This window comes from Ceratotherium simum, chromosome 12 (assembly GCF_057802395.1).
Source record: "Ceratotherium simum simum isolate JZ-2026a chromosome 12, ASM5780239v1, whole genome shotgun sequence".
Classification (NCBI taxonomy): domain Eukaryota; kingdom Metazoa; phylum Chordata; class Mammalia; order Perissodactyla; family Rhinocerotidae; genus Ceratotherium; species Ceratotherium simum.
Window position 1 is genome coordinate 62,568,582 of NC_141911.1, and position 12,242 is coordinate 62,580,823.

Genomic DNA, 12,242 nt, shown 5'->3' on the forward strand with positions numbered 1-12,242 from the left:
TTTTCATGCTGACTTTCTTCAATTATGACACTGTTAATGTGGTACCAAAAGACACAGAAAAGTTCCAGGATGCTGGTTACCTCAAGAACATAGGAAATCAGGTTTTGTAGGTTGAATCTGAAAGTAGCACTTGGGGCCTGAATTAAAGTGGGAGACTCTATGATGAGATGGTTCAATGTGTGGGTATTAATTTTTGTAAGTTCTTTTTTGAATTTTTCTTAACTGTCTGGCAATAAAATATAGCTACCATAGGAACTAAAGTGCAAGATATTGACAAGGGCCAAGAAGATTATGCGGCATTTATTTCTGACAAGAAAAATGACATTAATGCCTGTCACATACGTTTCTCACAAATTCCTTTCTACCAAATACATCAATTCATGGGTGTCACTTTGGTGGCAATCATTGTTGGTATTTCTTCTGGCATCTCTCCTGCTCATAGGCCCTAAATCAGGTCCACTTATTTATTTTCTTTTTAAAAAGAGTTAATTTTTTATAACAGTTTTAGATATATAAAAAAATTGAGAGGAAGGTACAGAGAGTTCCCATACACCCTCATGCATAGCCATCCGCATTTTCAACATTACTGATCAGAATGGTATGTTTTTTAACAAGGATTAACCTACATGGAAACATATTCAGCCAAACTCCATAATTTACCTTAGAATTTACTCTTGGTCTTGTATATTCCCTAATTTAGACAAATGTATAGTGACACATATCCATCATTATAATATTATACAGAGTATTTTCACTGACCTAAAAATGCTCTGTGCTCTGCCTATTTAAATGTCCGGCCCCTGAGCCCTGGAAACCGTGGATATTTTTCCTGTAACCACAGCTTTGCCGTTTCCAGGATGTCATGTAGTTGGAAACATATCTTATGTAGCCTTTTTAGATTGGCTTCTTTCACTTAGAATATGAATTTAAGATTCCTGAAGGACGAAGTCAAGATGGCGGCATAGGCAGACCCTGAACTCACCTCCTCCCAGGGACACAGCCAATTTGCAACTACTTATGGAAAAATTACCCCTGAGACACAACTGAAAACTGGATAAGAGGAACTCCTGCAACAACGGACAATCCTAATTGAGGTAGAAGAGGCAGAAACTCCCTTCTGGAGAGAAAAACACTGCCTTCACAAGCCGGAGTGCCTCTCGGCCGCCCGGGAGCAGCCCAAAGGTATGCAGCCCTCTCTGGAGGAGCAGGGCCCCTAGCAAGGGAGCGCCCCCACTGTGGGCATTTTGTGGGCCTAGACAATCGAGACGAGTGGCATAATATCTGACTTTGCCTGCTACTAAAACATTGGGGAGTACCCCCAGAAAAGCTGGCTCACAAAGAAATTAAAACTGGCTCTTAAAGGGCCCACATGCAAATTCACCCGTTTCAAAAAGCAACCTAAAATCACCAGAAAGAAAGGTGCATAGTGCTTTGGTGAAAAGAGACCCACCTAATAGGCCCTGAGTGCATCTCGGTGAGAGGTGAGACCTCTCCAGGGACTGGGACATTGGCTGCGGCCATTGTTGTGGCCTGGTGTGGGCGTGCTGACACAGACACCATTGGAGTTCTCCCTGAGACCTGCTAGCCCAGTGTCTGCCCCACCCGCTAGAGCATTGATTAAATCCAGCTCAGCCAGGGCAGGCAGCCCACCCTAGAGACTGGCCCCACCCAACAACAAGCCCTCAGGCAACTTGTGGGCCTATGTAGATTGGTGACTGGATTCTCTGCAGCCTGGCAACTGAGCTGACTTCAGAGGGGCAGGGTGTGCACAAGGAGCAGGTGGATAGTGTGGGGCAGCGGTGGAGTGTGTGGGGCTCCAGCCTTGGAGAGACTGGGTCCGCTTCAGGAGCTCGGGGCGTGCACACGGGGCAGGACTGTGTTGACTGTGTCTGTGGACCTGTGGGTGGCAGGGCTTGTCAGGTGCAGAAGACTTGTGCTTCTCAAAGACCCACATGGGGGGTTTGCCCCACCTTCCAAAGCCTGAAACAATTGGGTGCTCCTGTGCCTGAGGCCAGCCCCACCCAGCTGCAATCCTCAGAGAGCTGACAAGAGACCTAAAGGCTGGAGGCTTATAGCAATGATAAGCCCCTGTGCCTAACAACCTGCCACGCTGGGGGCCTACTCACTTAAAAGAAATACTGCAACACAAATGTGGTATTAGAACTTGTAGCCAACTGTTCCGGGGGTCCCCACACCTGATAAAGAGGCAGAAGGGCCCACAACAACTACAAGCAGCAGAGCATTACAACAGCTGGCCAGGAGCATAACTCAGCCTCTCTGGGCGCCTACAGGGAGAGCAAACAGGCCATAACAGAAGGACACACGTAGCCCACATAGGGGTCACCCCTGGAACATCGAGAACTGAGGGAAGCACACTGGAGGCCTCCTAAGGCATCACTTACATAACGTCACCTATCCAAGAGCAGGAGACATAGCTGATCTACCTAATATGTAGACACAAGCACAGGGAAAGAGGCAAAATGAGGAGGCAAAGGAATACATTCCAAGTAAGGGAACAGGACAAAACCCCAGAAAAGGAACTAAGTGAAACAGAAATGAGCAACCTACCCGACAGAGAGTTCAAACAAAGAGTGTTAAGGATGCTCACTGATCTGGGGAGAAGAATAGATGAACTAAGTGAGAATGTCAACAAACAAATGGAAGATATAAAAAAGAACCAATCAGAAATGAAGAATACAATACCAGAAATGAAAAATTCACTAGAGGGACTCAAAAGCAGAGTAGACGATACAGAAGAATGGATCTGTGACCTGGATGAAAGACTAGAAGAAATTACCCAAGCTGAACAGGTAAAGAGAAAAGAATGAAAAAGAGTGAGGACAGTCTAAGGGACCTCTGGGACAACATCAAGCACACTAACATCCGTGTTATAGGTGTCCCGGAAGGAGAAGAGCAAGACAAAGGGGCAGAGAATCTATTTCAAGAAATAATAGGTGAAAACTTCCCTAACCTAAGGAAGGAAACAGACATCCAGGTACAGGAATCACAGAGAGCCCCAAACAAGATAAACCCAAAGAGGCCCACACCAAGACACATCATAATCAAAATGTCCAGAATTAAAGATAAAGACAGAATCCTAAAAGCCGCAAGAGAAAGTCAAGTTACATACAAAGGAAACCCCATAAGGCTATCAGCTGACTTCTCAGCAGAAACCTTACAGGCTAGAAGACAGTGGCACGATATATTTAAAGAGCTAAAAGGAAAAAACTTACAGCCTAGAATACTCTACCCAGCAAGGTTATAATTCAAAATGGAAGGAGAGATCAAAAATGTCCCAGACAAGCAAAAATTAAAGAAGTTTGTCACCAAGAAACCAGTGCTACAAGAAATGTTAAAGGGACTGATTTAAGGGGAGAAGAGAAGACCACAAATAGGAAAAATTATCTATTTCCATGATAAGAGGGTAATGGATACAAAAGCACAAAAAAGAGGTTAGATATGATATCAAAAACATAAAATGAGGGAGGAGGGGAGTTAAAGAGTACAGCTTTCAGACAGAGGTCAAACTAAAGAGACCATCAATTCTGGATAGAAGAAGAAAGGAACAGAGAAGGACTACTAAAACACTGAGAAAAAAAAAGTTAAAAATTGGCAGTAACTACATACTTATCAATAGCTACTTTAAATGTCAATGGACTAAATGCTCCAATTAAAAGGCATAGGGTGGCTGATTGGATAAAAAAACAAGACCCATATATATGCTACATACAAGACACACACTTCAGACCTAAAGACACTCACAAACTGAAAGTGAAAGGATGGAAAAAGATACTCCACGCAAATGGCAATGAAAAGAAAGCTGGGGTAGCAGTACTCATATCAGACAAAATAGACTTTAAAACAAAAACTGTAAAAAGAGACAAAGAAGGGCATTACATAATGATCAAGGGAACAATCCAACCAGAGGATATAACACTTGTAAATATCTACGCACCCAATGTAGGTGCACCTAAATATATAAAGCAATTATTAACAGACATAAAAAGAGAAATAGACAGTAACACAATAATAGTAGGAGACTTTAACACTCCACTTACACCAATGGTTAGACCATCCAAACAGAGGATCAATAAGGAAACATTGGCCTTAAATGACACACTAGAACATAGGGACCTAGTAGTTATATACAGAGCATTCCATCCAAAAACCGAAGAATACACATTCTTTTCAAATGCACATGGAACATTCTCCAGGATTGATCACATATTAGGCCACAAAACGAGTCTCCATAAATTTAAGAAGATTGAAATAATACCAAGCATCTTTTCTGACCACAACGGTATGAAACTAGAAATCAACTATAGGAAGAAAATCAGAAAAGCCACAAATACGTGGAGATTAAACAATATGCTACTGAACAACAACTGGGTCTACGAAGAAATCAAAGGAGAAATCAAAAAATACCCGGAGACAAATGAAAATGAAAATACGACATGCCAGAATTTATGGGATACAGCAAAAGCGGTTCTAAGAGGGAAGTTTATAGTAATACAGGCCTATCTCAACACACAAGAAAAGTCTCAAATAAACAATCTAACAATGCACCTAAAGGAATTGGAAAAGTAGAACAAACAAAGCTCAAAATCAGTAGAAGAAGGGAAATAATAAAAATCAGAGCAGAAATAACTGAAATAGAGACCAAAAAAACAATAGAAAAAATTAATAAAACCAAGAGCTGGTTCCTTGATAAGATCAACAAAATTGACAAACCTTTAGCTAGACTCACCACGAAAAAAAGAGAGAGGGCACAAATGAGTAAATCAGAAATGAAAGAGGAGAAAGTACAACAGACACCTCAGAAATACAAAAGATTATAAGAGAACACTATGAAAAGCTATATGCCAACCAATTCGACAATCTGGAAGAAATGGATGAATTCTTAGAATCATACAACCTTCCAAAACTGGATCAAGAAGAAGTAGAGAATTTGAATAGACCAATCACCAGTAAGGAGATCGAAACAGTAATCACAAACCTCCCCAAAAATAAAAGTCCAGGACCAGACGGCTTCCCTGGTGAATTCTACCAAACATTCAAAGAAGACTTAATACCTATCCTTCTCAAACTCTTCCAAAAAATTGAGGAGGGGGGGAAGCTCCCTATGAAGCTGACATTACCCTGATACCAAAAGCAGACAAGGACAACACAAAAAAAGAAAATTACAGGCCAATATCACTGATGAACATCGATTCAAAAATCCTCAACAAAATACTAACAAGTCGCATACAACAATACGTTAAAAAGATTATCCACCATGATCAAGTGGGATTTATTCCAGGGATGCAGGGATGGTTCAACATTTGCAAATCAATCAATGTAATACACCACATTAATAAAATGAAGAATAAAAATCACATGATCATCTCAATAGATGCAGAGAAAGCATTTGACAAGATACAGCATCCTTTTATGATAAAAACTGAATAAAATGGGTATAGAAGGAAAGTACCTCAACATAATAAAGACCATATATGAGAAACCCACAGCTAATATCATCCTCAATGGTGAAAAACTGAAACCTATCCCTCTAAGAACAGGAACCAGACAAGGATGCCCATGGTCACCACTCCTATTTAACGTAGTACTGGAAGTCCTAGCCAGAGCAATCAGGCAAGAGAAAGAAATAAAAGTGATCCAAATTGGAAAGGAAGAAGTGAAAATGTCACTATTTGCAGATGACATGATTTTATATATAGAAAACCCTAAAGAATCCACCAGAAAACTTTTAGAAGTAATAAACAAATATGGTAAAGTTGCAGGATACAAAATCAACATACAAAAATCAGTTGCATTTCTGTACACTAACAACGAAGTAGCAGAAAGAGAAATTAAGAATACCATCCCATTTACAATTGCAACAAAAAGAATAAAATACCTAGGAATAAACTTAACCAAAGAGATGAAAGAGCTATACACGGAAAACTATAAAATGTTGCTGAAAGAAATTGAAGAAGACACAAAGAAATGGAAAGATATTCCGTGCTCTTGGATCGGAAGAATTAACATAGTTAAGATGGCCATACTTCCTAAAGTAATCTATAGATTCAATGCAATCCCTATCAAATTTCCAATAACATTTTTCACAGAAATAGAACAAAGAATCCTAAAATTTATATGCAACAACAAAAGACCCTGAATAGGTAAAGGAATCCCGAGAAAAAAGAACAAAGCTGGAGGTATCACACTCCTTGATTTCAAAATATACTACAAAGCTATAGTAACCAAAACAGCATGGTACTGGCACAAAAACAGACACACAGATCAATGGAATAGAATCGAAAGCCCGGAAATAAACCCACACATCTATGGACAGCTAATCTTTGACAAAGGAGCCAAGAACGTACAATGTAGAAATGAAAGTCTCTTCAACAAATGGTGTTGGGAAAACTGGACAGCCACATGCAAAAAAGTGAAAGTAGACCCTTACCTTACACCATACACAAAAATTAACTCCAAATGGATTAAAGACTTGAATGTAAGACCTGAAACTATGAAACTTCTAGAAGAAAACATAGGCAGTACGCTCTTCCACATTGGTCTTAGCAACATATTTTCAAGCACCATGTCTGACTGGGCAAGAGAAACAATAGAAAAAATAAACAAACGGGACTACATCAAACTAAAAAGCTTCTGCACAGCAAAGGAAACCATCGACAAAACGAAAAGACAACCTAACAATTGGGAGAAGATATTTGCAAACCATTCATCTGATAATTGCTTAATCTCCAAAATATACAAAGATCTGATGCATCTCAACAAAAAAAACCTACCAACCCAATTAAAAAATGGGGAAAAGACCTGAACAGACATTTGTCCAAAGAAGATATACAGATGGCCAACAGACACATGAAAAGATGTTCAAAATCATTAACTATCAGGGAAATGCAAATCAAAACTACAATGAGATATCACCTCACACCCTTCAGAATGGCTATAATTAACAAGACAGGAAACAACATATGTTGGAGAGGATGTGGAGAGAAGGGAAATGTCATACACTGCTGGTGGGAGTGCAAACTGGTGCTGCCACTATGGAAAACAGTATGGAGATTCCTCAAAAAGTCAAGGATAGAACTACCATATGATCCAACTACTCCACTGCTGGGTATTTATCCAAAGAACTTGAAAACATCAATGCATAATGATACATGCACCCCTGTGTTCATTGCAGTGTTATTCACAATAGCCAAGACTTGGAAGCAACCTAAGCGCCCATCAAGGGACAAATGGATAAAGAAGATGTAGTATATATACACAATGGAATACTACTCAGCCATAAGAAACGATGAAATCCAGCCATTTGTGACAACGTGGATGGACATTGAGGGTATTATGCTAAGTGAAATAAGTCAGAGGGAGAAGGTCAAATACCGTATGATTTCCTTCATTAAGTAGTAGATAATAACAACAATAAACAAACACATAGAGACAGAGATTGGATTGGTGGTTACCAGAGGGGAAGGGGGGAGGGGGAAGGGTGAAAGGGATAATTTGGTACATGTGTGTGGTGATGGGTTGTGATTAGTATTTGGGTGGTGAACATGATGTAATCTATGCAGAAATAGAAGTATAATGATGTACACCTGAAATTTATACAATGTTATAAACCAATGTTACTGCAATAAACAAAAAATTAAAAACAAAAAAAGATTCCTTCACATCTTTTCGTGGCTTGATAGGTCATTTTTTTAAGCAGTGAGTAATACCCCATTGTCACATGTACCACAGTTTGTTTATCCATTCACCTACTGAAGGACATCTTGGTTACTTCCAAGTTTTGACAATTATGAATAAAGCTGCTATAAACATCCTTGTACATGTTTTGGTGTGGACATTAGTTTTCAACTCCTTGGGTAAACACCAAGGAGTGTGATTGCTGGATTTTAGAGTGTGAATATGTTTAGTTTTGTAAGAAACTGCCAAACTGTTTTCCAAAGTGGAGTACCATTTTGCATTACCACCAGTGATGTACAAGAGTTCCTGTGGCTCCACATCTTCTCCAGCATTTGGTGTTGTCAGTGTTCTAGACTTTGGCTATTCTAATAGGTATGTATTGGTATCTCTTTTTTTTAATTTGCATTTCCCTGATATCATGTGATGTGGAGCATCTTTGCGTACGTTTATTTGCCATCTGTGTATCTTCTTTGGTGAAGTGTTGGTTGAGGTCTTTGGCCCATTTCTTAATAGGGTTGCTTATTTTCTTATTGTTGAGTTTTAAGTGTTCTTTGTATGTATTTGGATAACAGTGCTTTATCAGACGTGTCTTCTGCAAATATTTTCTTCCAGTCTTGTCTTCTCATTCTCTTGACATTGTTTTCACAGAGCTGAAGTTTCTAATTTTAATGAAGTCCAGCTTATCAATTCTTTCTTTCATGTATCATGTCTTTAGTGTTATATTTAAAAAGGCATCACCCTACCCAATGTTGCCTAGGTTTTCTCCTGTGTTATCTTCTAGGGATGCATTTTACGTTTAAGCCTATGATCTATTTTAAATTAACTTTTGTTAAGGGTATAAGGTCTGTGTCTAGATTCATGTTTTTGCATGTTGATGTCCAGTCATTCCGGCACTACTTGTTGCAGAGACTGTCTTTGCTCCACTGTATTGCCTTTGCTCCTTGGTCAAAGATCAGTTGACTGTATCTAGGTGGGTCTATTTCTAGGCTCCCTATTCTGTTCCATTGACCCATTCATCTATTCTTTTTGCTAATACCACATTGTCTTGAGTACTGTAGTTGTAGTAAGTTTAAAGTCAAGTAGCATCAGTCCTCCAACTTTGTTCTTTTCCTTCAATATTGTGTTGTCTATTCTGAGTCTTTTGACTCTTCAAATAAGTGTTAGAATCAGTTTTTCAATAACCACAAAATAACTTGCTAGGATTTTGATTGAAATTGCATTGAATCTGCAGGTCAATTTGGGAGGAGCTAACGTCTTGACAATGTTGTGTTTTCCTATCCATGAACATGGAATACCTTTCCATTTATTTAGTACTTCTTTGCTTTCATTCATCAAAGTTTTTTAGTTTTCCTCATATAGTCTTGTACATATTTTTTTAGATTTATACCTAAGCATTTCATTTTTGAGAGTGCTAATATAAATGGTAATGTGTTTTTAATTTCAAATTCCATTTGTTCATTGTTGGTATGTAGAAAAGCAATAGACTTTTCTATACTAATCTTGTATTTTGCAACCTGGTTATAATTTCTTATTAGTTCCAGGAGATTTTTTTGACAATTCTTTTGGATTTTCTACATAGATGATCATGTCATCTGTGAACAAAGATAGTTTTATGTCTTCCTTCCCAATCTGTGTACCTTTTATTTTCTTTTTTTGCCTTATTGAAATAGCAAGGACTTCTAGTATGATGTTGAAAAGGAGTGGTGAGAGGGGACATCTTTGCCTTGTAGCTGATCTTAGTGGGAAAGCTTCAAGTTTCTCATCATTACATATGATGTTAGTTGTACATGTTTTGAAGACAGCCTCTATCATTTTGTAAAAGTTCTCCTCTATTCTTAATTAACTGAGAATTTTTACAACGAATGGTATTGGAATTTGTCACATGCTTTTTCTGCATCTATTGATATGATCTTGTTATTTTTCTTTTTTAGTCTGTTGATGTGATGGATTACATTAATTGGTTTTCAAATGTTGAATCAGCTTTGCTAATAAATTCCACTTTGTTGTGGTGTGTAATTCCTTTTATACTTTTTTGGCTTCAATTTGCTAATATTTTGCTGAGGATTTTTGCATCTACGTTCATGAGAGATATTGGTCTGTAGTTTTCTTTTCTGTGAAATCTTTGTCTGATTTTGGCATTAGGATAATGCTGGCCTCATAGAATGAGTTAGGAAGTATTCTCTCTGCTTCTAGCCTCTGAAAGAGATTGTAGAGAATTGGTATAATTTATTCCTTACATGTTTGGTATAATTCAATAATAAGCCAATCTGGTCCTGGTGCTATCTGTTTTGAAAGGTTACTAATTATTGATTAAATTTATTTAATAGATATAGGTTTATTATGATATTCTATTTCTTCCATGTGGGTTATGGCACACTGTGTCTTTCAAGAAATTAGTGCATTTCATCTTGGTTATGAAATTTGTGAGTATAGTCTTGTCCATAGTATTGCTTTATTATCCTTTTAATGTCCATGAGGTCTGTAGTGGTGTCACCTTTTTCATTTCTGATATTGGTAATTTGTGTCCTCTCTCTTTTTTTCTTAGTAAGCCTGGCTAGAGGTTTATCAATTTTATTGCTCTTTTTAAAGAGCAGGTTTTGGTTTTATTGATTTTCTCTATTGATTTTTAGTTTTCAATTTCATGTCTAGTTCTTTCTTTTTTTTTTAAATTTTTTTTGCTTATTGTAGTAACATTGGTTTATAACATTGTATAAATTTCAGGTGTACATCATTATACTTCTATTTCTGCATAGATTACATCATGTTCACCACCCAAATACTAATTACAACCTATCACCACACACTTGTGCCGAATTATCCCTTTCACCTTCCTCCCTCCCCCCTTCCCCTCTGGTAACCACCAATCCGCTGCTGGGTATTTATCCAAAGAACTTGAAAACACCAATGAGTAAAGATACATGCACCCCTGTGTTCATTGCAGCATTATTCACAATAGCCAAGACTTGGAAGCAATCATATCTAGTTCTTATTAATTCTTTTCTTCTCCTTACTTTGAATTTAATTTGCTCCTCTTATTCTAGTTTTCAACGGAGGAAACTTAGATTATTGATTTTACATCTTTCGTCTTTTCTAAGATATGCATTCAATGCTGTAGATGTCCCTCAAATTTTAAGTTGTGTTTTCATTTTCATTTAGTTCAAAATATTTTTAAATTTCTCTTGAGATTTTTTTCTTTGACCTATATGTTATTTTCAAGTGTGTTATTTAATCTTTACATATTTGGAGATTTTTCAGTTACTTTTCTGTTATTGATTTAATTTAATTTCATTTTGGTTGAGAGTAGACATTTTATAATTTCTATTCTTTTAAATTCATTAAAGTATGTTATATGGCCTAGAATGTGGTCTATCTTGGTGAATGTTTCATGTCAGCTTGAGAAAAATGTGCATGTTCTTGAAAGAAGTAGTCTCTAGATGTGAATTACATCCAACTGATTGATGGTGTTATTGAGTTCAACTGTGTCCTCACTAATTTTCTGCCAGCTGGATATGTCCATTTCTGAGAGGGGCCTATTGAAGTGTCCAACTATGAGTGGATTCATCTATTTCTTCTTGCATTTCTATCAGTTTTTACCTCACATAGCTTGATGCTCTCTTCTTAGGCGTATACATGTTAAGAATTGTTATGTCTTCTTGGAGAATTGACTCCCTTATCATTATGCAATGCCCTTTTTATCCCTGGTAGTTTTCCTTACTTTGAAGTCTGCTGTGTCTAAAATTAATATAGCTTCTCCTGCTTTATTTGGATTAGTGTTAACATGGTATATTTTTCTTCATTCATTTTCTTTTAACCTCTATGTGTCTTTACATTTAAAGTGGGTTTCTTGTAGATAATATACAGTTGGGTTTCATTTTTTGATCCACTCTGACCATCTCTGTCCTTTAATTGGTTCATTTATACCTTTGAGATTCAAAGTGATTATTGATATAGTTGGATTTATATCTACTGTAATCATTACTATTTTCTATTTGTTGTCCTCTTCTTTGTTCCTATTTTCATCTTCCACTCTTTTTCTGCCTTTTGTGGTTTTACTTGAGCATTTTATATGATTCCATTTTCTGTCCTTTCTCAGCATATTGGGTATACTTCTATTTTTACTTTTTTTTAGTGGTTGCCCTAGAGTTTCCAATATACATTTACAGTTCATCCAAGTCCTCTTTCAAATAACACTTTACCACTTCATGGATAGTGTGAGTACCTAATAATAACAAAATAATCCTATTTTCTCCTTCCTGTCCCTTGTGTTGTTGCTGTCATTTATTTCACTTATATGTAAGCATGCATAAGCATATATATGTCTGTATATATGCATATAAGATATATAAATAAGCATACATAATTGAATACTTTGTTGCTATTATTATTTTGAACAAACTGTTATCTGTCAGATCAACTAAGATAAGAAAAAAAAATTTTTATTTTATCTTCACTTATTCCTTCTTGGATGCTCTTCCTTTCTTAATGTAGATCTGAGTTTCTGACCTATATTATTTTTCTTCTCTCAAAAGAACTAATATTAACATTTC